Source organism: Aethalodelphis obliquidens, unplaced genomic scaffold (assembly GCF_003676395.1).
Source record: "Aethalodelphis obliquidens isolate GAN/ISIS:26980383/991018 unplaced genomic scaffold, ASM367639v1 scaffold3, whole genome shotgun sequence".
Taxonomy (NCBI): domain Eukaryota; kingdom Metazoa; phylum Chordata; class Mammalia; order Artiodactyla; family Delphinidae; genus Aethalodelphis; species Aethalodelphis obliquidens.
Genome location: NW_020837947.1, coordinates 47,083,923 through 47,106,191, shown reverse-complemented (window position 1 = coordinate 47,106,191; position 22,269 = coordinate 47,083,923). Strand labels below are relative to the sequence as shown.

General features: G+C 43.1%; 1 protein-coding gene across 3 annotated transcripts in view; it reads right to left on the bottom strand.

The window, feature by feature from the left end:
* The window catches only part of FYN (FYN proto-oncogene, Src family tyrosine kinase), a 209,973-nt gene that overhangs the window by 162,281 nt on the left and 25,423 nt on the right, over positions 1–22,269 (bottom strand). For all 3 annotated transcript variants that reach the window (XM_027088377.1, XM_027088390.1, XM_027088395.1), the window contains exon 2: positions 20,966–21,005. The gene's annotated coding sequence lies outside the window, so the exon portion shown is untranslated. The remainder of the gene's footprint in view (positions 1–20,965; positions 21,006–22,269) is intronic.

Sequence of the window (22,269 nt, the reverse complement as noted above, 5' to 3'; positions counted from 1 at the left end):
GAGTGGCAGGGTGGTGCTGGGAGAGGGAGTGCAGGGGAGAGAGGCTGGGACAGTTTTAAGGACAGCTGTGGAAGGCTGGCGCTAAGGTGGTGCTGATAAACAACAGAAGGGATGTCAGTGGTGGCTCTGTGGAAACACGTGATAAAAAGCTATCAATGTGTTGGATGCACAGAGTAAGAGAGAAGGCTTGTTAGCTTCTGGGGAGATGGGGCAAAGGAAGAAGGTGATGACTATCTGTAATGACTGAGGAAATAAGGAGAAGTGTGAGAAATCGATAGCAGTGGAAAAGGGACCTCTGTTCCTGTCACATTTAAACTGAGTTGGTAAATGAAGATACTGAGTAAAAATGTCCTACGGAGAAAAGGTGTAAATAAAAATAGCTTTGTAGACATATAGACACAGGACAGACTAGGCATGGTGGGGGTGGGGGGTGGAGCGGGGGGTGTGTGCACATCCGAAGGGGCTATTTGTACAATGGCATTTTGATTAAGGAGTCTTATCTTTGGATCCATGACTAGGCATTCAGGGGGTCCAGAGATCTACTCCTGAGTAGCATACTGTACCTGTGATTGCATGTATATGTTTTTACGGATGGAGAATTCCTAGCTTTCATCTGGTGCTCAAAAACGCCCCTAAACGGTGGTTTAGTTAGTATTAAGATCCTCAATGTTTGATGGAAAACTTCTCCGCTACCTGCTTGACAAATCTGCCATATCAGAGCACATCAAGAATAAGGTGCTGGGCTTCCCTGGTGGCGCAGTGGTTGAGAGTCCGCCTGCCGATGCAGGGGACACGGGTTCGTGCCCCGGTCCGGGAAGATCCCACATGCCGCAGAGCGGCTGGGCCCGTGAGCCATGGCTGCTGAGCCTGCACGTCCGGAGCCTGTGCTCCGCAACGGGAGAGGCCGCAACAGTGAGAGGCCCACGTACCGCAAAAAAAAAAAGAAAAAGAATAAGGTGCTAAAATTGTATTTATTACCAAATGTAAGAACCAAGGAATACTCTCCTATCACCTTGTCAAATTAAGGTACATTATAACCCTCCAAAGATACTGACATTGGCAAACATATTTAACTCAAATCTTTTAAATTAAAAATGTTAAAAGCATATTTAGAGCCTTGGAAGTACAGGTTTCTTGCAAAAAGTTTACTATGTACGGTACTTTAATATAAGGGTATCTGGATTTGTTAATATTCACAGTTAGATTCAAAGACCTGCCAAAAACACTCATTGCAGCTACTTTTAACAGTCATGACATTTTTTTTTTCCAAAAGGATGTTATCAAGTAGACTGTGCAGTAATGACTATAAATACATGACATGCCTGAGTTACTATAAATAAATATTGCACATTCCCCAACCCATTTAATTACCGTTCACCTAAAGCAGTGCAATTAAGAAACCGTGTTAAATTCTGAAAATGGGAAAAGCCCTCCTGTCTCTCTTAGGTAGTTTTACAATCCTAACAATAGACTTAATGAAGCCTTTTAAAAGAAGGACAATTACATTAAAATGACCAGGGCGTGTAAAAATTCATTACATAGATCCTTGTGCTGTCTGATGGATTAAATGCCTCATCACACCCTGGAGAGAAGTAGGAACAAAGAATAAAGAAAAATCACAACTTTCTGAGTGAACATCTTATGCCCGAGAATTAATCTGGTCCCGAAAATCGCTCAGGACTTCACCCTACACACCAAGTGCAAAGAAGATATGCCTGGTATCAGATAAATGATGGCATGGCCCTAGGAGCACTGCTGGCTTGCTGAATACAAACTGACATTACAATCCATGTTGTGATGATGTTAAACAACAATGATACAAGTTTATGTAGCTTCTCCCTTGAGAAATGATAAGGGCTACAAAACAAAGTCCACTCCCCTGGGACTGTCTGGGACTGTTAGCACCCATTACCCTCAAGTTCCCCCCTCCAAAGACAGCACCAACTGACTGATCTTTGTTAAATGTATTCCTAAGTGTTTCATGTTTTTCTGCGCTTATTATACACAGAATTGTTTCTTTAGCTTCATTTTCTACCTATTAGCTATAGAAATAGAATTGATTTTTGTATATTGACCTTGTATCCTGTGACTTTACTAAGTTCAATTATTAGTTCTTTCTAGTAGCAGTTGTATGTATTCCTTAGAATTTGTCTATATAAACTGCCATGTTGCCTACAAATAAAGACAACTTTACTTCTTCCCATCCAATCTCTATGCCTTTTATTTCTTGTCCTTACTCTCTTCTCTTTCTTAAAGAGCTACAACCGCCTGTAGGAAGTTCCTGCCGAGGCACTCTGGTTTGCCTTATGTCATTTTGGGCCCTTGTAGGGCCATGGAGATTGGGACACAGAGAACTGTGGCCTTGGGCAGAAAGACCCTGATCCTATCAAGCCATCTGCAGAAGACAAGGGGGCCTGATTCAGAGCCTCAAACTTTAAGGGACAAGAATTTAGAGTTGATTTTCTCTGGTTTAATTACTTGTATCTCTCAAGATGTTGACACATTAAAAAAAAAAGAAATACTCTAATGAATTACTGAATCTTTGGGATTTTGAGCTAGTTGGGCCCTTGGAGATTAAACCTCTCCTTATACAACAAAAGTGAGGCTCAGCCTGTCCAGTGACTTGCTACAGAGCAGCAGGAGGCAGAGGGCAGGTCTGCTGTTCTGGACAGGATGTGAACTGAGAGTTCAGAGACCTGGATTCTAGTCTTGAGTAGGTCAGGAATGTACTCTGCCCTAACAGACTGTAAGTCTAAGAGTCTAGGGGAGAGCTCAGATACTCTGAGTCTTGGTCCAAGTAGGTGGGATGACTTGGGACCATGTGAATATGGGCATCTTTTTTTTGAACCCTGGGCAAGATTACATTTTCCACTGCATAGCCAATCTGCAGCTGGATATTACCATTAAGAAATGGATTTTCCAAACCAGACAAGGATGTCACAAAGAAAGAAAACTACAGGCCAATATCACTGATGAACATAGATGCAAAGATCCTCAACAAAATACTAGCAAACAGAATCCAACAGCACATTAAACGGATCATACACCATGATCAAGTGGGGTTTATTCCAGGAATGCAAGGATTCTTCAATATACGCAAATCAATCAACGTGATACACCATATTAACAAATTGAAGGAGAAAAACCATATGATCATCTCAATAGATGCAGAGAAACCTGTTGACAAAATTCAACACCCATTTATGATAAAAACCCTGCAGAAAGTAGGCATAGAGGGAACTTTCCTCAACATAATAAGGCCATATATGACAAACCCACAGCCAACATCGTCCTCAATGGTGAAAAACTGAAAGCATTTCCACTAAGATCAGGAACAAGACAAGGTTGCCCACCCTCACCACTCTTATTCAACATAGTTTTGGAAGTTTTAGCCACAGCAATCAGAGAAGAAAAGGAAATAAAAGGAATCCAAATCGGAAAAGAAGAAGTAAAGCTGTCACTCTTTGCAGATGACATGATACTATACATAGAGAATCCTAAAGATGCTACCAGAAAACTACTAGAGCTAATCAATGAATTTGGTAAAGTAGCAGGATACAAAATTAATGCACAGAAATCTCTGGCATTCCTATACACTAAGGATGAAAAATCTGAAAGTGAAATCAAGAAAACACTCCCATTTACCATTGCAACAAAAAGAATAAAATACCTAGGAATAAACCTACCTAAGGAGACAAAAGACCTGTATGCAGAAAATTATGAGACACTGATGAAAGAAATTAAAGATGATACAAATAGATGGAGAGATATACCATGTTCTTGGACTGGAAGAATCAACATTGTGAAAATGACTCTACTACCCAAAGCAATCTACAGATTCAATGCAATCCCTATGAAACTACCAATGGCATTTTTTACAGAACTAGAACAAAAAATTTCACAATTTGTATGGAAACACAAAAGACCCCGAATAGCCAAAGCAATCTTGAGAACGAAAAATGGAGCTGGAGGAATCAGGCTTCCTGACTTCAGACTATACTACAAAGCTACAGTAATCAAGACAGTATGGTACTGGCACAAAAACAGAAATATAGATCAATGGAACAGGATAGAAAGCCCAGAGATAAACCCACGCACATATGATCACCTTATCTTTGACAAAGGAGGCAGAAATGTACAGTGGAGAAAGGACAGCCTATTCAATAAGTGGTGCTGGGAAAACTGGACAGCTACATGTAAAAGTATGAGATTAGATCACTCTCTAACACCATACACAAAAATAAGCTCAAAATGGATTAAAGACCTAAATGTAAGGCCAGAAACTATCAAACTCTTAGAGGAAAACATAGGCAGAACACTCTATGACATAAATCACAGCAAGGTCCTTTTTGACCCACCTCCTAGAGAAATGGAAATAAAAACAAAAGTAAACAAATGGGACCTAATGAAACTTAAAAGCTTTTGCGCAGCAAAGGAAACCATAAAGAAGACCAAAAGACAGCCCTCAGAATGGGAGAAAATATTTGCAAATGAAGCAACTGACAAAGGATTAATCTCCAAAATTTATAAGCAGCTCATGCAGCTTAATAACAAAAAAACAAACAACCCAATTCAAAAATGGGCAGAAGACCTAAATAGACATTTCTCCAAAGAAGATATACAGACTGCCAACAAACACATGAAAGAATGCTCAACATCACTAATCATTAGAGAAATGCAAATCAAAACTACAATGAGATATCATCTCACACCAGTCAGAATGGCCATCATCAAAAAATCTAGAAACAATAAATGCTGGAGAGGGTGTGGAGAAAAGGGAACCCTCTTACACTGTTGGTGGGAATGTAAATTGATACAGCCACTGTGGAGAACAGTATGGAGGTTCCTTAAAAAGCTACAAATAGAACTACCATATGACCCAGCAATCCCACTACTGGGCATATACCTGAGAAAACCATAATTCAAAAAGAGTCATGTACCAAAATGTTCATTGCAGCTCTATTTACAATAGCCCAGAGATGGAAACAACCTAAGTGTCCATCATCGGATGAATGGATAAAGAAGATGTGGCACATATATACAATGGAATATTACTCAGCCATAAAAAGAGACGAAATTGAGCTATTTGTAATGAGGTGGATAGACCTAGAGTCTGTCATACAGAGTGAAGTAAGTCAGAAAGAGAGAGACAAATACCGTATGCTAACACATATATATGGAATTTAAGAAAAAAAAATGTCATGAAAAACCTAGGGGTGAAACAGGAATAAAGACACAGACTTACTAGAGAATGGACTTGAGGCTATGGGGAGGGGGAAGGGTAAACGGTGACAAAGCGAGAGAGAGGCATGGACATATATACACTACCAAACGTAAGGTAGATAGCTAGTGGGAAGCAGCCGCATAGCACAGGGAGATCAGCTCGGTGCTTTGTGACCGCCTGGAGGGGTGGGATAGGGAGGGTGGGAGGGAGGGAGACGCAAGCGGGAAGAGATATGGGAACATATGTATATATATAACTGATTCATTTTGTTGTGAAGCTGAAACTAACATACCATTGTAAAGCAATTATACTCCAATAAAGATGTTTAAAAAAAAAAAAAAAAAAAAAGAAATGGATTTTCCTCTCCCTGCTCCCAGTAAACTTACTCTGAAATAAGTTAGAAACTACAGTCTCATAGAGCGTCTCGGGCCCCTGTTTACATCAACTGCTGAACATGATCATCTCATATAATCACAAAGTCTAAAAAGCTCCGTTTAACGTCTTAAGAGCTCACACACAGCCCCCAGCGATCCTGGCTGAATTCTTCTCATACATATTTTTTGTACCTGTCTCTTAGAAGAACTTGGCAGAGCTAAGAAAATCACCAGCCTGTTTAGCAAGCATAGAGCATGTTTCCTCCTCACTAGCAGAGGGACATTAACAAGGATGTCCTCAAATTAGCAAGCATATTTCTGTCAATCAAATACATGTATTTGAACAGCTGAAATTCTAGGACTTTAGAAGGTCCAGTTCTTCAAATTTCCCCTCTTGTCACAAAAAGCATTCTTACTCATCAATCACTTCTCTAAAATAACCATCAGTTGTCACTGCTAAAAGAGAAGTTCCAAGAGGTCAAAAGTACTTACTGAGATCAGAGTGAGGCCCTAACTAGACAAAATAGAAACCAGACAATAAAAGACCATCAGTCATAGCTGTTGGGTGTGTGTGGGCAAAGCTTGTTTCACCAAAAAAGGGGAAGCTGGGAGGAACCACCTTACTAGCTACTTGCACAGAGCGTCTTAGGAATATCACCCCATTTGACTGATAACCCTACAGAGGTAAAAATAACATCTTTAGCTCCCGAGGAACCCAGTTAAGTAGCTTGACCAAGGCCAAACGGCTGGTTAACAGTACAGTGGCAATTTGAATCCAGATTGATCTCTCCTTCCATCCTTTTGATTAATTTTATTATAAAAGTAATATAACCACACTGAGAAGAAAATCCCTATAATCTCATTACCCAAATACAACAACTAGCATTTTGGTATAATTTTTGTAGGCTTTTCCCACCCATGCATTTTGCTTTCAAAATTAGGATTATATTCCACAGACAATTTGGTATTCTGCTTTTTTTCTACTTAACGAACTAAACATTTGTCCAACTTATTTAGCAATTTTTATAATCATTTTAACTAATATGTAATGTTCCACTGAGTAGACGTGTTATAGTTTATATGAGACCTCAATTGTGAAAAACTGAGGTTCTTTTATATTTTTGGTCAAAGCACAAGTGTTACTTTCAGCATACCACGCTGCTTTCCCAAATGTGTAATGTCACCATCAAAAGATAATACTAATCAACGGATGATGAAAAACTATGATTAAAATATTCTGAAAATGCCACCATACTGAGCTCTTTGGCCTGGAATCAAATAAATTGGATGAATGCTATTAATGAAGGGTGGGTGACCCAAAAATAACAAGTTAAAAAAAGCTGTCCTTCTGAGACTCCAGAGAACACGTGCTCTTAATGGTTTAATGCTCTACTTTCAGTTTCATAGGAATGCCAACAAAAGACATTATCCTCACTCAAATCTAGATTTGGAAGAATGGAAATTCTTTGAAAAGAGAACAGATTCTATCAGCTTGACATATAACAATGGTCAGGATTTACAAATAAGGCCAAAATACTCACCTAGGAACGGGTCATATTTCACAGTTAATTTGCTTTTCAATATGCCACAGACCCATATTTCTCAGGTCAAGTGAACGAGCCACCAGAGATCAGCTCTGAGTTCTCATCTGAGGTCAAAGAAATAGCGCCGTCAACCCCTGTGCCAGTTTACTGAACTCCGAAAATACAAAGCATGGCTGTCAGAAAAACCTCCTGTCTTTGGAGAAAGTAATCTCCGAAACATTTGTGTGCCTCTGTGTGGATATGTTTTGAAAGCTTTACTAGAATCCATGACACCCTCAGTTTGATGTGGAAACAGACACTTAAATGGCTGGCAGCGTCTATTTGCTCCCCAGACAGAGAACTAAAGGTTCTTGCTGGTCGGGGAAAACTGAGTGAAAATGGAGAGGACTGGGTTTTTCATTCCTACAGAGATGGAACCTGTTCCCTAATGACAATGTGACTACAGTCCATGCAAGATAACCTTTCACCCTTCCCACAACGGTTGTTTTGAATCTAAACATCCTCTTCATATCCCCAGCTGTCTCTACCCCACACTTTGATGGGGAGTTGTACTTCATCAAACCCTAACGACATCCTTTACCGTGCCAATATTTAGCTAATCCTGCATTTCATCTTCCCTTCAGACTTCCCCTTCTCTTAAAAGTTAATCTGTATACTCATGGGAATGTCCAATGGAAAGTCCAAGTATAACTACTTTGGAAAACAATTTGGTATCACCCAGTAAAGCTGAAGAGGCACGTACTCTAAGACCCAGAAATTCTTCTCTTAGGCACCTATCCTAGAGAAACTGCTTGCAGCAGGACACACATAAAAGAATGCTCATAGCAGAACTGTTTACAATAGGACAAAATTGGAAATGACCCACATGTCCATCAGGAGGAGACTGGATAAATAAATTGTGGTGTATTCATACACTGCAAGACCACACAGAGGTGAAGAGAAATGAATTTCATGCATGTTACTTCATGCGTCAGTAGGGATGAATCTTAAAAAATAAATACCAATTGAAAAAAGCAAATGGTACAAGAATACCATTTATACATAGCCCCGAGGCAAACAAAACTTAATAATAGATCGCTTAGGGAAACACACTTACACAGAAAAGCCAGGAAATGACAAACACAAAAATTCAAAACAGTGTTTCCTTTGAAGGGGAGCGGTGTGGCCAAGGAGGAACACACAGGGGCTTCCACAGCACTGTGATCCTCTAGTTCTTAAGCTGTAAGATGGGTACACGGGTGGTTGTATTCCTCTCTCTCCACCGCCCTCTCCATGCAGGTATATATGTATGAATCTGACACACTACACACTCCTTTGAATGTATATATATTCCTGTGCATACACCACCACCATAATTTTTCATGTGGCCCTGCACCTGGACCCACCTCCCTGGCGCTCTGACCCTCTACGGAGCCCTCAGTGTGGACCTTGGCCTTAGACTGCTTGCTCCGACTGACTCCCTGCTCCACTCAAAATGACAGCCACTGAAGACCCAACATGAAGGTCTGCGCTCCCCACACGGACTCACCTGGAGCACTTATCCAGACCACCGTGGATGGGAAGGTAAACTCTGCGGTGACTTCTCCCTTAGAACGTGGTGCCAACCGCGTTGCAAGGGGACCTGAAATGCCACTCAGAGTGCACCGGCCTTTTGCTAAGTCACGGTGAGGAGCTGTAGGCGGCAGTGCTGGCCCGGATCTCCCATGCCCGACCCAACCACAGGGTCTCCTGCTGCTCCTGAGAAGCTTGTCAAGTTTACTCCATCACATGACTGCTGCCCAGCCTGACTTCCCCAACTACTCTTTCCTCAGTCCTGTAAAATGATCTCAAGTCACCCATCTCTCAGACACCCGGGCTTCCAAACTTGGCATAATTCTTCATCCTTTTTTCTCCTCTTTTACCAGTAAAGTCTGAGATTACTTTTTGCTCTAACCTTAGACTCTCCCAGGAGTCTTGATCTTGGTACCACGGCCTTAATTTAGACAAAATAAGAGTTCTTATTGGATTTATTCTATTTCAGGAATGTTTATTCTAAAAGCTTCGATTTCCTACTCAAAAATGAAAACTGATAAAGAAATTCTTTCAAAAGCAATCAGATTTGGCAAATAGTTTTTTCAACTTCAGTTTGTCTCCCCTATTTGGTAGACTTCTTGTGGAAAAAATATATAAATTGTAGCCACTGTCCTGGAGATCTGAATCTAGTTAATTTGATTTTCTTCAAAAATGTTTCATACCATCTGCATCTTAACATGGAAACAGAACAGCACAGCCCCATTTAAACTTTAATGGGTCTATTTTCATTTGATCACAGAAGCCATAATAAAGAACGAATATGAAAAACAAATGACAAGAAAAAGTAAGGAAAGGTTTGTGCAAAGAGGTGGTAAGATACTGTGAAGCAACTCTACACTCAGCCCTGGTGAGAGCATGATGCCGGATCACAGCGAGGGGGCCGGGCTAGGTGGATGGCTTTAACAGAGAACTCAGACAGCGTTCGGCTATAAGCAGAGAAACTGAAAGACACGTCTGAAATACCAGGCCAGGGAAGGTAATTCCAAAGTCAGAGGTGACAAGAACCTGAGTCAGAAACATGGTCATGGGAAAACAAAGTAAAAAAGGAGGGCCCTTGGAGGAAGGCATCCAAGTTGGTCAATTCCTTCAATTTGAGTGAAGAAAGCGCTCAATGATCATGGGGCCAGGGGATATGGTGATAAAAGAGAAAATGCAAAAATCTGTCATTCACCATCTCAAATTTGAGCCGAAATACAGCAATGGATGTTCATGGGTAAAGCATCAGTGAAATGATAGCTGCTTAGAATTCACATGCAAACAGGCCTATGGCATGTGCTGATCTGGGCTCTACCCCACCACCCCCTGAAAGAAAATAAAAAACAATTTCTATATTTCCAACAAAAAGGAAGCGCTTTTAATTGCACTTCTTGGTATTTACCCAAAGGAGATGAAACTTACGTCCACACAAAAACCTGTACACAGATGTGCATAGTAGCTTTTTCATAACTGCCAAAACTTGGAAGCAACCAAGATGTCCTTCAGGAGGTGAATGAATGAATAAACTGTAGTGCATCCAGACAATGAAATATGATTCAGCTCTAAGAAGAAATGAACTATCAAGCCATTAAAAGATATGGAGACAATTTAAATGCGTATCACTAACTGAGAAAGCTGCATGCTGTGTGATTCCAACTATATGACATTCTGGAAAAGGCAAAACTATAGAGACAGTAAAAAGATCACTGGATGCTAGATGTTAGGGATGAGAGAAGGATGAATAGGAAGAGCACAGAGTATTTTTAGGGGAGTGAAAATATTCTGTATGATACTATAATGGCGGATATATGTCATTATACACTTGTCCAAACCCACAGAATGTACAACACCAGGAGTGAATCCTAATGTAAACTGTGGACTCTGGGTGATAAAGATGTGTCAGTGTAGGTTCATCATCTGTAACAAATAGTCCATCTGGTGGGGGATGGTAATAACTGGGGAGGCGATGCATGTACGGGGGCAGAGAGTGTATGAGAAATCTCTGTACCTTCCCCTCAATTTTTCTGTGGACCTCAAACTGCTCTAAAAAGATAAAGTCTATTTGAAAAGAAACCACCAAAACTTGAAAACAAAAAACAAACAAGTGCTTTTCCTGCCTTGACACATCTTCCTCTGTAGGGTCTGAAATGATTGTTTCTGAAGCTTCTTACTTTTTCCTTCAAAAACATTACAGTTGAGCTTTGAAGAGCACAGAGAGGGGAAGTTAGGGGCACCAACCCTCTGTGCGGTCAAAAATCTACGTATAACTTTATGGTCGGCCCTCCTCTGCATCCGTGGATTCAACTGACTGCAGATTGTGCAGTGCCGTAATATTTATTGAAAAACTCTGCATGTAAGTGGATCGTTGCATTTCAAACCCGTGTTATTCAAGGGCCAACTGCATCTAGTGTCTTCTTGTTGTTGTATTTACCATCTAGAAAACAATGAAGCCTGATTATATTTTCCTCTGGGCCACTGTAAAAATAGAATAAAGAAAAATTATTTGGCTAGTAGCCAATATTTATTAATACCAAATATGAGAAAATGCAGTAAATATTATGGCAGCTGTCAAAAGTTTTTAGTTCTACCAGTTCACAGGCCATATACAAAAAAAGCACTCCTGACATTATATGCCAATGAGGACTCCCCCATACCTAAAACTTCACTAAGGATCACTGTAACAGCTTCTAAACTGCATGAACAGGTTTTATAAGTCACTTCATTTTCACTACCAAAGGGCTGTTCAAGGGCTGCCCCCATTAACAAATTCACTTTTTTTTTGCAATAAGTTTCCCGCTGATGCATGGGTCAAGCTCTCTGGTAAAGGAAAAAAACGTTTTCCTCCATCTGGTAACAGTATAATAGGCAAAGTGGCAGTTACTTTGTTTTTTAAACTACTGTTTCCACCATCCCCAGTCTAGAAGGACCAGCTTTCAGAATATTCTTCTAAAGATGGACAAAATCTCCCCCCCACACACAAGTTACATTTGTTTGTTTTAAATTACTGTAGCATTAAATCTTGACGGAGAGCAGAAGATAAAATCATGCTGTGGAAAGGAACCTTCCCCTGGCCCACTCTCCTAGCTGGTCTATGAGTCTACTGCACAGCACACCCGGGCGTGAGTCGATCCTTGGCCAGTATTGCCCAAAGAAATGCGGACAACAAACAGAAGGTGTAAATTATGACAACACCCTCCCTTCATCAGCATCTCTTCATCGGACTCCCACTGGGACCCTCTGGCATCTGCAACGATTTCACAGCCCCCTGTGCCTCCCCCTCAGACACTCACTGCAGTTGCAAATTGACACGTCACGATGAGCTGTTTCCCCCCCAGTCCCCACCACACAGCTCTTCAGAGGCACAGTCAGGACTTACTCAAGCCCCTGGGCCCACACCCGCTTCACACTGCCTGTGCTCGGCCCTGGAGCCATCTCGCTTTCTCCCGGCAGCCTCATGGGAAGGACTACGCAGACGCATGCATTGTTTCATGCCTTCTTCTCTTAACAGAAACGATCCACTTCCTTTCCTTCACTTTACGCCCTGCCTGTATTCAGTAGTGGCACATTTCACAGCTTCGTGAACACCCCCATGGCTTCCGAGAAGCTGCCGTGTTCACCTGCTGCTGCTCAGTGGGGAATGCTCTCCTCAGACCACGCGTAACCCGCAAAGGAGGATCAGTCTTCAGTGGCGGCGAACTCTTAAAACAAAGATCAGGACTCCACATCTGAGTACGGGGTTCTAGTCCCTCCTTCAGAATCACCCACGAGCTGATGCCCCGGGGGTGCTACAGAAAGTGGGGCTCAGGACTGAAACCCACCGACATCAGTGAGAGCAAACCGGTACCTCTGCCCTCAAAGCAGTGAATAACGAAGTACTCTACCAACTCTCCCTCCCCATGGCACTGCCTCTAACTCAGGGCCCTTTCACGGGACTGTCAGAGTGATAAATTATAGACACAGAGCACCCTGATGCCAGCAAAGCTCGGGACAGTCACTCAAAACATAGCTGAGCAAGATGGGAAACCCCGGGCCAAGTGACAACTGGGTTTGGTGGACTCAGAGGTGACTGGATGGCCCTCCCGAGGGCACAAACATCACAGGGAGCAACACTGACGTGGAGGGAGGACCTTGTACAGGAGGACTTGGGAGGTTCATCACCTTTGGTTAAGATGTTTTCATCAAGATGTGCTTATGGAGATCACAAATAATTCTCAGCTGAAAGGGGGTAGTTAATTAATCGGAAGAAAGAACATACACCTAAAACTAACACAACATTGTAAATCAACTATACTCCAATAAAAATTTTTTAAAAAGTAAAGGAGCCAAGACAGAAAAAAGAAAGAACAGGGATTTTAAAGGATTTCAACAGGCTGAAATGGCCACTAGAACTGACCAAAACAACAACATAATCCCCCCAAGTTAAAAGATAAAACCCTGCTTTTGACTGTTAAAAGAAATCTATTGCATAAATGTAGGATGATGTCGGTACCTGCTCCATACCCTCCAATGTGCTCAGCTGGGACGACTCACCCTATTCATAAGCTCTGCTCTGACCCCAGGCTCTGGGTGGGAGAGGCTCCAGGCCACTGACATTCCAACTCCCATCAATGTTATGACTCTGACTTCAGACCTGAGGCTGCCTTTTACTCTTTGGGCTCAGTCTCCTGTCCTGGGCCCCACCCCTTTTCAGCAGTTGATCCTGTAATTCATTCTTGTGGACCCAACTCTTCTACAGCGTCCTGGCTGCGGTCTTGTCCCCATACACTAGCACTCCTCTTATCTGGCCCCTCGACCCGCTCGGCCAAACGATTCGGCTGCCAAACATCTGCCCATGTAGACTGCCACCTCTGGAAGGATTCCCCCGAGGCTATGCCTTCCCAGCTGTCCTAACTGCCTCCTGTCACGGCCTGCTGCCCTTATGTCCCCATGAGCGTACCCCAGGCCATGGATCTCTCTGTTCTCTGGATTCCCATCTGGATTACATTCTGATCCCCAGCTGATCCCACCCTGCTCCTGACACAGGCCCAGCTCTTTTACATGGCAGGGGCAAAGGAGACGGGTTTAAAGCAATTCATATTTTAAGGTCTTATGGATGTTTATTGAATGCAAGCTCAGTGCAAGCGGAAGGTGCCACAGAGAGGCTGAATGAGAGACGTGATCCTGGTCTGTACTGGTACCTCATTTAATGATGCAGAAAACACGTGCATCTCACAGGCCTGACAGTCTTAGGTGTAGAGTCCTTACTCTACACTGGCGGAGCCATCTCTGAAGTATTGTCCATGTCTGAGTGCCACGCTCTTAAAGAGACAGTGACAGGAAGGGAATGCATCCAGGAGAAAGTAACCAGAGTAACAGAATTCCTGACATGAGGTAACGTAAGCATATTTGGAAGAACCAGGGCTATTGGCCTAGGAAAGGAGGATTTGCAGGGATGGCATTTTCAGGTGAAGAGCTCTCACATGAAGAAAGACCTAAAGGCTTATATTACGAGAGACAGCTTGGAAATCTGCAGGAACACAGTGGGAGAGGGGCTGAAGCAGTAAGCACTGGTCCCACTCCACTCCTGACTCGGTGACCCTGCCTCTCTAACCTCAGTTTCCCCCTCAGACTGGAGGATCTGATTTCAAAGGCCCCTCCCGGCTCTCAGAGTCCATAATTCTTCACCCTGTACATTACCTGAGAAAGAAGACAGGCCTGGCCTGGCCTGCTTGGAGGCCTGGGAGACAAGGTCACTTCTTAGGTCTTCCAAGTGGCCCCTTCCAGGAAAATCAAATTCACTCAAGTAACTTGTAAAATATGTGGTAGCAGGCTTTATGTTTCAGGAAATGAAAAAGACAGAAATTCCCCAAGAGGAGGCTCGAGAGGCAGAAAAACATCTACCCCTCCCTAAGACAGTCACTTCCTAATCCCTGCAACCTGTGAATATTATCTTACATGGCATGCTGTGAGATGATAAAGTTAAGGCCGTCCAGAGGAGAGCTGATCCTGGATTAGCTGGTGGGCTCTCAAAGCCATCACAGGTACCCTTACAAGAGGGATGCAGGGGGCGATGGGATAGAGATGCATGGGGAAGAAGGTAACGTGAAGGCAGAGGTAGGGATTGGAGAGATGTGGCCACAAGTCAAGGAGCACCTAGAGTCACCAAAGGCTGGAAGAGAGAGACAAGCAACCGATTCTGCCCCAAAGCCTCTGACGGGGATGCATTTCTGCTGACATCTTAACATTGGACTCTGACTCCGAAACCACAAGAGAATAAATCTCTGTTGTTTTAAGACACTGAGCTTGTGGTCATTTCTTAGGACAGCCACAGAAAACTAATATGGAAGGTTTTCTGCTTAAATAAAATGTTGTTATGGGCCCAAAGTGGGCAGTAATAGCCTCCTTTAAGGGAAAAGCTCGAATTTTTATGTGTCTTTATGGCCTATTCCATACTAGACTCAGAACAAGTGCAGCCGTGCTTTTAGAAGTGTTTGGGGCAGTGACAAAAGCATCTTTTAAGCCATTGTGCGTGCACATTTTACCAGCAATCTCTCCGTCACACACAAATTCAGCAGACGACAAATCTAAGCAGGGCAGACAACCAGAAGACTCCAACCTCCATCCAGCAGGCCTGGCTGCCGGGGAACAGATTATGCAGCATCTCATGGCAGAGATGGGAGGAGGAAGCCTCTGGAGTAGGAGGGAGCTAGTCTTTATTCTCTATTGTAATGTGGGCAGTGTCTCTCCCCACCCTCGCCTGGCAACATCCAGCTCTTGGAGAATGATGAATGCTACTGAGATGAGCAATATAATGACATGATCCCCCAGCCTAGGAACCAGCTGTGGAAAGAGAATGAGGGTCCCGCAGGCCTCCCCAGACTCCCACCACCACCACCTCTGTAAGTCACTCTCACGCTGTCACTGAGGGAACCACCAGGTGGCACCAGGTCAGGTTTCAGGAAATGGTTCCCCTTTTGAGTTTCTAATGTCTCCTTGATAAAAACATCATTACTATTTTAAAAGCCACAAATAAGGGAGAAAGTCCTTTTAAAATCAGGGAAGAGAAAATGAAAGGTACGTATAAAACTGACAGTTTGATGACAGAAGGCTGATGATGATTCATCTGTCTTCTGCTCAAGAGAACCTCAGTACAAGAGAACCTCCGTAGTGGAGTGGAAAGAGACCGAGACCTAGTTTAGATCTTCTGCTTCCTAGATTCAAGTCCTTGGGTAAATCATTTCATTTCTGTTGAGCTTCGTTTTCCTCACATGTAAACTAGGACAAGTGAATAAGATGACATGTGGTCTAAACAGTGGTTGGCCCACCTGAGTTCATTAATGTTTGAGGAAAGGATGAATTAACTGCTCTGCATCCAGGACTAGACAACGTAATATTGTTACCTGTAGTTCTTCCAACTGCCACGAGTATCTGCCTGGGTTTATAATATCTAGGAAGAGGGATCTTTTATTATCTTGGAAATTCAAACTGACAGAGGGCATGTTTTTTCTTCTTGGACAGCAGTGCTTAGTTTTACAAGCCAGAGATTTATGTAGAAGAAAGCTGGTCAGTTATTATGGGTGATGCATAACAACTATTTTTCATCCAGGACTAAAAATGTTTGCTCTTCAATCTAAAACAGAATTCTGTGCAAGTTCCTCGCTCCTACACACACACACTCCCCCACCCCCAACCCAAAGCCATTCCCTTTTCTAGAGCCCTAGTCACCAGGAAAGCAGTCTGTGTGAAGCCTGGCCCTTACTCAGTGAAACAGATGCTGGTCTTTCCCGATGCTCAGTCACCAGTAGAATGGGTCAGTATGTGTGTGAGGCTGGGGCAGGGGGCGTGGAGAATGGAAGCTCATTGGGGCTAAACCTGGCATCCCACAGGCCCCTAGGCATGGGTTTCAGAGGGCCTAAGGGACCCACAAGCACCTGCTGAGCCCTCCCCTCCATTCAGGAAGAGTGGCTTCTACTGACAACAGAGAGTTCTGCTTATGCTGTCCCTCCTCTTCACTCTCTCTCCTCCTCCTTAGAGCAAGCAGTGAGGTGATGCACCCAACACGCTGCCCCTGGAGACACAGATGCATGCCTTCCCAGTGACCAGCATGCTCAAGCCTTCGGACATTCCGTATAAGCCCTGCTGATCCTCTGACCCCTGGAAATTGTATTCCCCCAACTAAAGGAAAATATGAACTATTTTTTCCTCTTCCCAACCAGCTGTTAGGAATCACATACACATGACTTTAAAGCTCAGTGCCTAACGCAGTCTTGAATTTTCAACCCTTCACTGTTTAGAAAGAGGTGGGGTTTTTTTTCATAAGACTATTAGCTTCACAATAAGAATCTCAGATATTTTTTATCATTTCTCTTGGGACTTAGTAAAACAAAAGAAAGACTGAAAAATGGAGTAACTTCTATGTACATTTACATGCAGACTAACACATTTCAAGGAATTCACTGAGAGAAAGGAAACAGCTCTAAAGCAGGAGGTAATTTTTTAATTTACTTTTCTTTCTGAATGACAAGTTTAGTTGAGGTGGCCTCCGTGTCTATCAAACAGACAGTAGTATTTTGGCCATATTTGTGGCCTGAAGGCAGCTATCTAAGCCCTGTGAACAGCTGGAATAGCAGTACAGGAATTCTTGGTCTCACTGAAGCTACAGATATGACAAGGGTCTCTCTCGAGGCAGGCGCCAAAATACTTTAATCATGCTAGACAAAGGCCATGTAGGGTACACGAAAATCAAACCTGTCTCCTCAGAACTTGGAGAGTAGTTATGACCAAAGAGGTGTTATTTTAATCAAATTCATTTAAATCATGATTTAAATTACTAAATAAGATGACTCAATTTTATCAGCTTTTTATTTTAAAAAGTACATTTTTGAAAAAAAAAAGGTACATTTTTGTTTTGCTGCCATAAACATAAAAACTACATATTCTTTAAAATTCAGCTGAGGATGGGTTTCACTTTTAGAAGAAACCTACATTTTACAGAAGTATAAAATACACTTTTATAAGAATATACACCTTATATATTTAAATCAGTTATTTAAGGAAACCATACTCGAAGTGTATCTCTCAATAATTCTAGAAGATTCTGTGAAAAAAACTGTTTAATGTTTCCTTTGTGTTCTTACTGCTCCTCCCTTGATAATCTTCAGACTTGCTTTGCTTGCCCAGATTACTTCATTCTTAAGAATTATCTGTTCGTTTGCCTGCTTGAAACTTTGCACTTTTGGGGAGAAAGCCAGGGAGTGATTGTCTTATCTCCGTAGAACGCTATTAACAAGCATGATTTCCACAGATAAAACCCATAGATGGAGAAGAGGAACATGATTTCTGGAGTACACAATAAGGTTTTTTACTTTCCTACCTACCAAGGTGGCTTTCATTGGGTCTCATTACCCCTCAATTTGGTCATGTAGCATTCAACATCTTAAGAGGGCCTACTAGGTGCAGGCTCTAGGCTTAACACATGAAGGATTCAGACCTGACAAAGCTTACATTCCAATAGGAAACAGATATTAGATGGCTATTGTACAAATAACTATACAACGATAGTTTTGAAGAAGTGCATGGTGGGAGAGCAACCCCATCCAGACTGGGAGTCAAGGAAGACCTCTCTAGAAAGTAATATTGATTTGTCATTACTTACTCATAAAACTTTTTCAAGAAAGGTAACACAAATATACTGTCTCAAATATTCTATCAATTCCAAGGTAAGACGGGGTATGAGAAAGAGAAGGCTCTGGACCAGACAGATATGACTAGAATCCTTGCTATTACTATGGTGCCTTGGGCAACTCATGATAAGGGACATGGTCTCCTCACATTATTGTTGTAACAGTTAAGTGTGACACATATAAAAAGCACTCAGTATGTAGTGGAAGTCCAATAAACCACAGACAATAATTAATAATTACAGAGTGTATGCTGATTTATCTTTGAGCTTTGGCATGTCAAAGCTAATTTTCCTTTCACAGTTCTGTCTTTACCAAAATGTTCGACTGAAAGAGAAAACCCCAAAATCTACCGGGAAAAAAACACACTCTGACATCAGTGATTTTTCTTCACTTGGGTTGGCTAACAGGCATCATTTACTTAAACAATGGAGGCGCACCCCGTACTAGATTCTTCCTGGCAGATATACATATAAATACAGGCAAAAAGAAGTTGGTATATCTGTACTCAACAGCCTTCTCCGAGCATTAGAAAAAGATTTTGGAATTGGAGCTTTTGAATTAGAGCTTTTAAAATAGTGAACTCCCCTTGGGCGGTTAAGTGTCTTTCAGGTCATTAACTCCTTGTCTGAGAGGGTACAGGCAGAGCCCTTCAGAGAAGCCCAAACTCACGCAGTCCAAGAAGCATTTCCCACCCCCCACTTAGCTTCTTTTATTCTAACTTCCCTCAGTACTTACAAACATCCAACCCACATGACAGGGTCGGTCACATTCATTCCTCTGTTAGACACTCACTGCTGCCAGAGTAGTACCTGGAGGTACAACGGATCAGGCTCTGCCTGAAAGGAGCTCCCAGCCTGCGACGGGCTGTGGCCAACAGTCACTTTTCTTTTTTGATTCAAGGCTCAAGTCAGAAAACGAAAAAAATATGTTTTGTGTTTTTAAGTTAAAAATGAAGACTTTTACTTGGTCCTGGAAAAGAGACCACTTTCCTGATGAGAAAAATGAGGCTCAGAAAGGAGAGTAGACTCGCCTAAGATCTTAGAGCATGTCAACAGCAGAGCCGAAGCAAGAATTTAATCCATTCCACTCGGGGCTCCCCACCCCATTTACCAAGCCCTCTGGTCTGCCCGGTCCTTGGAACTCAACAGACACGCTTCCCGCATGAGCTGGACCTCCCTACCTAGTGGCTGTGGGATTCACGCTGGGCTGCATGAGGCCAGGCAAGCCCTGCAGCCTGGAACCAGGCACTTCCTGGGTACCCCCGCCCCCAAGGCGTTCTGCTGTTCTGTGCTATACCACCCTGGGGTGGCTCCTGGCGCCCAGAGGCTCCTCCTGCTGGGGGCCTGGCCTGGCCCAAGAGGGCCACAGTACTCACCCCCATAGGGAAGTCTCTGCCGACCCCTGGCTTCCACGGCCAAAACCTAACCGATGGTGGTTCTACAAAGGCTCCCTTCTGCTGGCCCTGACTAGAGCCCTTTTATTTCCCAGTCCCCTTGGTTTGTATGAGCTGAAAAGGCCAGGACTGAGAGGAGATCGCTAGGGGGCTGCATGGGGTCAAAGGTGAGGGGTTGCTCATAATTGGTGTCGAGCAACGTTTCAGATAGTATACTTCCTCAACTTAAAACAAAGGTGCATTGTATGCAGACAGAATGGCTCCAGTTCAGGAGAAGAACCTCTCTCACACATAAATTCAAAATAAGAAATAACAACCAGGTCATTCTAGGATGATGAGGTGGCAGTCCCTGACTGGCCAGAGAACCAGTGAAAAATTACACCCAAGACGATGTGACTGGGCAATGGAGTCTGAGGCAGAAAGGGGTCCTATGGGTGGCTGGTGAGACCTGTGTAAGTACAGCCTTTCCTGGGAATCGAAGATGCCTGGGAGATGAGAGAAGCACAGGCAGAGAAGACTCGCAGCATTCACAGAAAGAATGAAAACCCTGGTTCCTTCACACATCCCCTCCCTCCAGCAGCTTCTCTGGATGCCCAGCCCTCAGCCTGAGCTTCCAGAGCTCTTCTTGCACGGCTCTATCATATTGTGTAATCATTACCCGTGTATTATCCGTCACATTCATTTTTGTCTCAGCAGAGTCCAGCAAGGTGTCTAACACCCAGTGGGCAGCAACGTTAAGTGAATGAAAGCATGACCCGTTACACAGTGACTGCAATTCGAAGGTACAACTAGGGCAGCAGTAAGCAGCAGCCATCTGAGAGCAGAGGAAAAACCAACAATGAATGAACTACAGGGAAGCTCCCTTAACCAGAAGTCAGAGGGCTGCCCATCCCTCAGCAGCCCCTAAAGCAGCCACGGGACAGCTGTTCTGTTCTATTTCTGGGCTGGGGAGACATATCTTAGAGCTAAAACATATGTTCCCATAATTATCAAAATTGAGTGTTACAAATAAGGGAAGGGGGAAAGTAGCAGGTTCACCTAAGTGAGCTAAGACTTTCTATATCATATACCAGCTCCATCTCCAACTCAACCTCTCTCTTAGAAACCTATGGGCTCAGCGTCACAATTCCAAGTTCAAAGTGGACAAAATCCTGGGTCCCAGTGGAAAACCTTTCTAATTTACAAGGCACATGCTCTTAGTACAAAACTTGCCAACTTACTTTTTCCACGTCTAGATCAGCATCCTGCTTCTTCAAAAAACTGTAAAAGAAAAAAAAAAAAAAGACATCAGAAGAGAACCGAACACTCTTTGCCTGTAAACCACCCACAAAGCACCACCACAGAATTTTCATTTGCTGCAGACAATCAATTTGCCCACAATTTTTTTTTCTTGTTCACACAATTGTTGTGAAGTCACACTTGCTACAAACACCTGCCTGCAACTGCAAAGACCTGGCCCCATACCACCAAAGGAAGCCAGCATGAGATCTTAACTTTTCAGAGCCAGGAAAAATAGGGATGGAGGTCTTGAGTGTGTACACACACACACACACACACACACACCCCTTCTTCAGAGTGCCTACAAGTCATCCATAGCTGGGACACACTGAAAATGTGTCTCCAAGGTCTTGTTCAACTTACCTCTTGGCTTAAATCTCCCCTTTGTCCCCAGACCCTATCTGCTCCACTTCCCATCTGACTGCGGGTGAGCCTCACTGTCAAACAGCCTTCTTGGGATGGCCCTGTTTTCCCATTAGCTGGGGCTCCCCTCTCCAGGAGGCCTGTCAACCCACCAACCTGCACAACTTGTCCATGGAAATCTAGTCCCAAGATCACCTTAGAACCTTGTGTCAAGCCCCTGGCACAGCTGATGCTGCCTCTGACGGCACCCATGCCCACTTCACATGAATCTTTAAAGTGCCAGGCGCAGGGTGGCAGACCTCCAGCTTGCTCATGCACTCTGCCTACAACCTGCCAATATTACGGTACCTCATTTATTAGTTGTGATTTTAGCTGTTCGAACGAAGCTTCAGTTTTAATAAGGTGTCTAAAGAGAACAATAACAATGGTTGAATGGAATTACGTCGACAGCAGTGTGTTAGGGCAGAAAGTAAAAGGTGTGAGAAATCTGGAAGAAAAAAAGCAGAAACAATTTTTCCTATCTTAGTAGAGACTCAAAGTTGTTTTCAGTATGATTCTTAGCATCTTTCTTCCTGGTCAATGGTTTAAAATACCCCCATCATAAATTACCATCCCTATCAAAACCACCACCCCGCCTCCCTACACACAAAAGAGAATTTTTGCACTGTTTGAAAGACTGTGTAATTAACAGTCACATCTTTGTTTCGTTTAATCAAAGATGACTCAGAATGAAGGGAAGAAAAAATGACCATGGGGAAGAGAATTAAAAACTCATATATTGTCTTCTGCAGAGGGGCATTCAAATCATGAACTCACTGCAGACACGCGAGAGGAGCAGCACGGAGGCTGGAGGGAGAGGACGCGCTAACGAGCTCGCCACAGC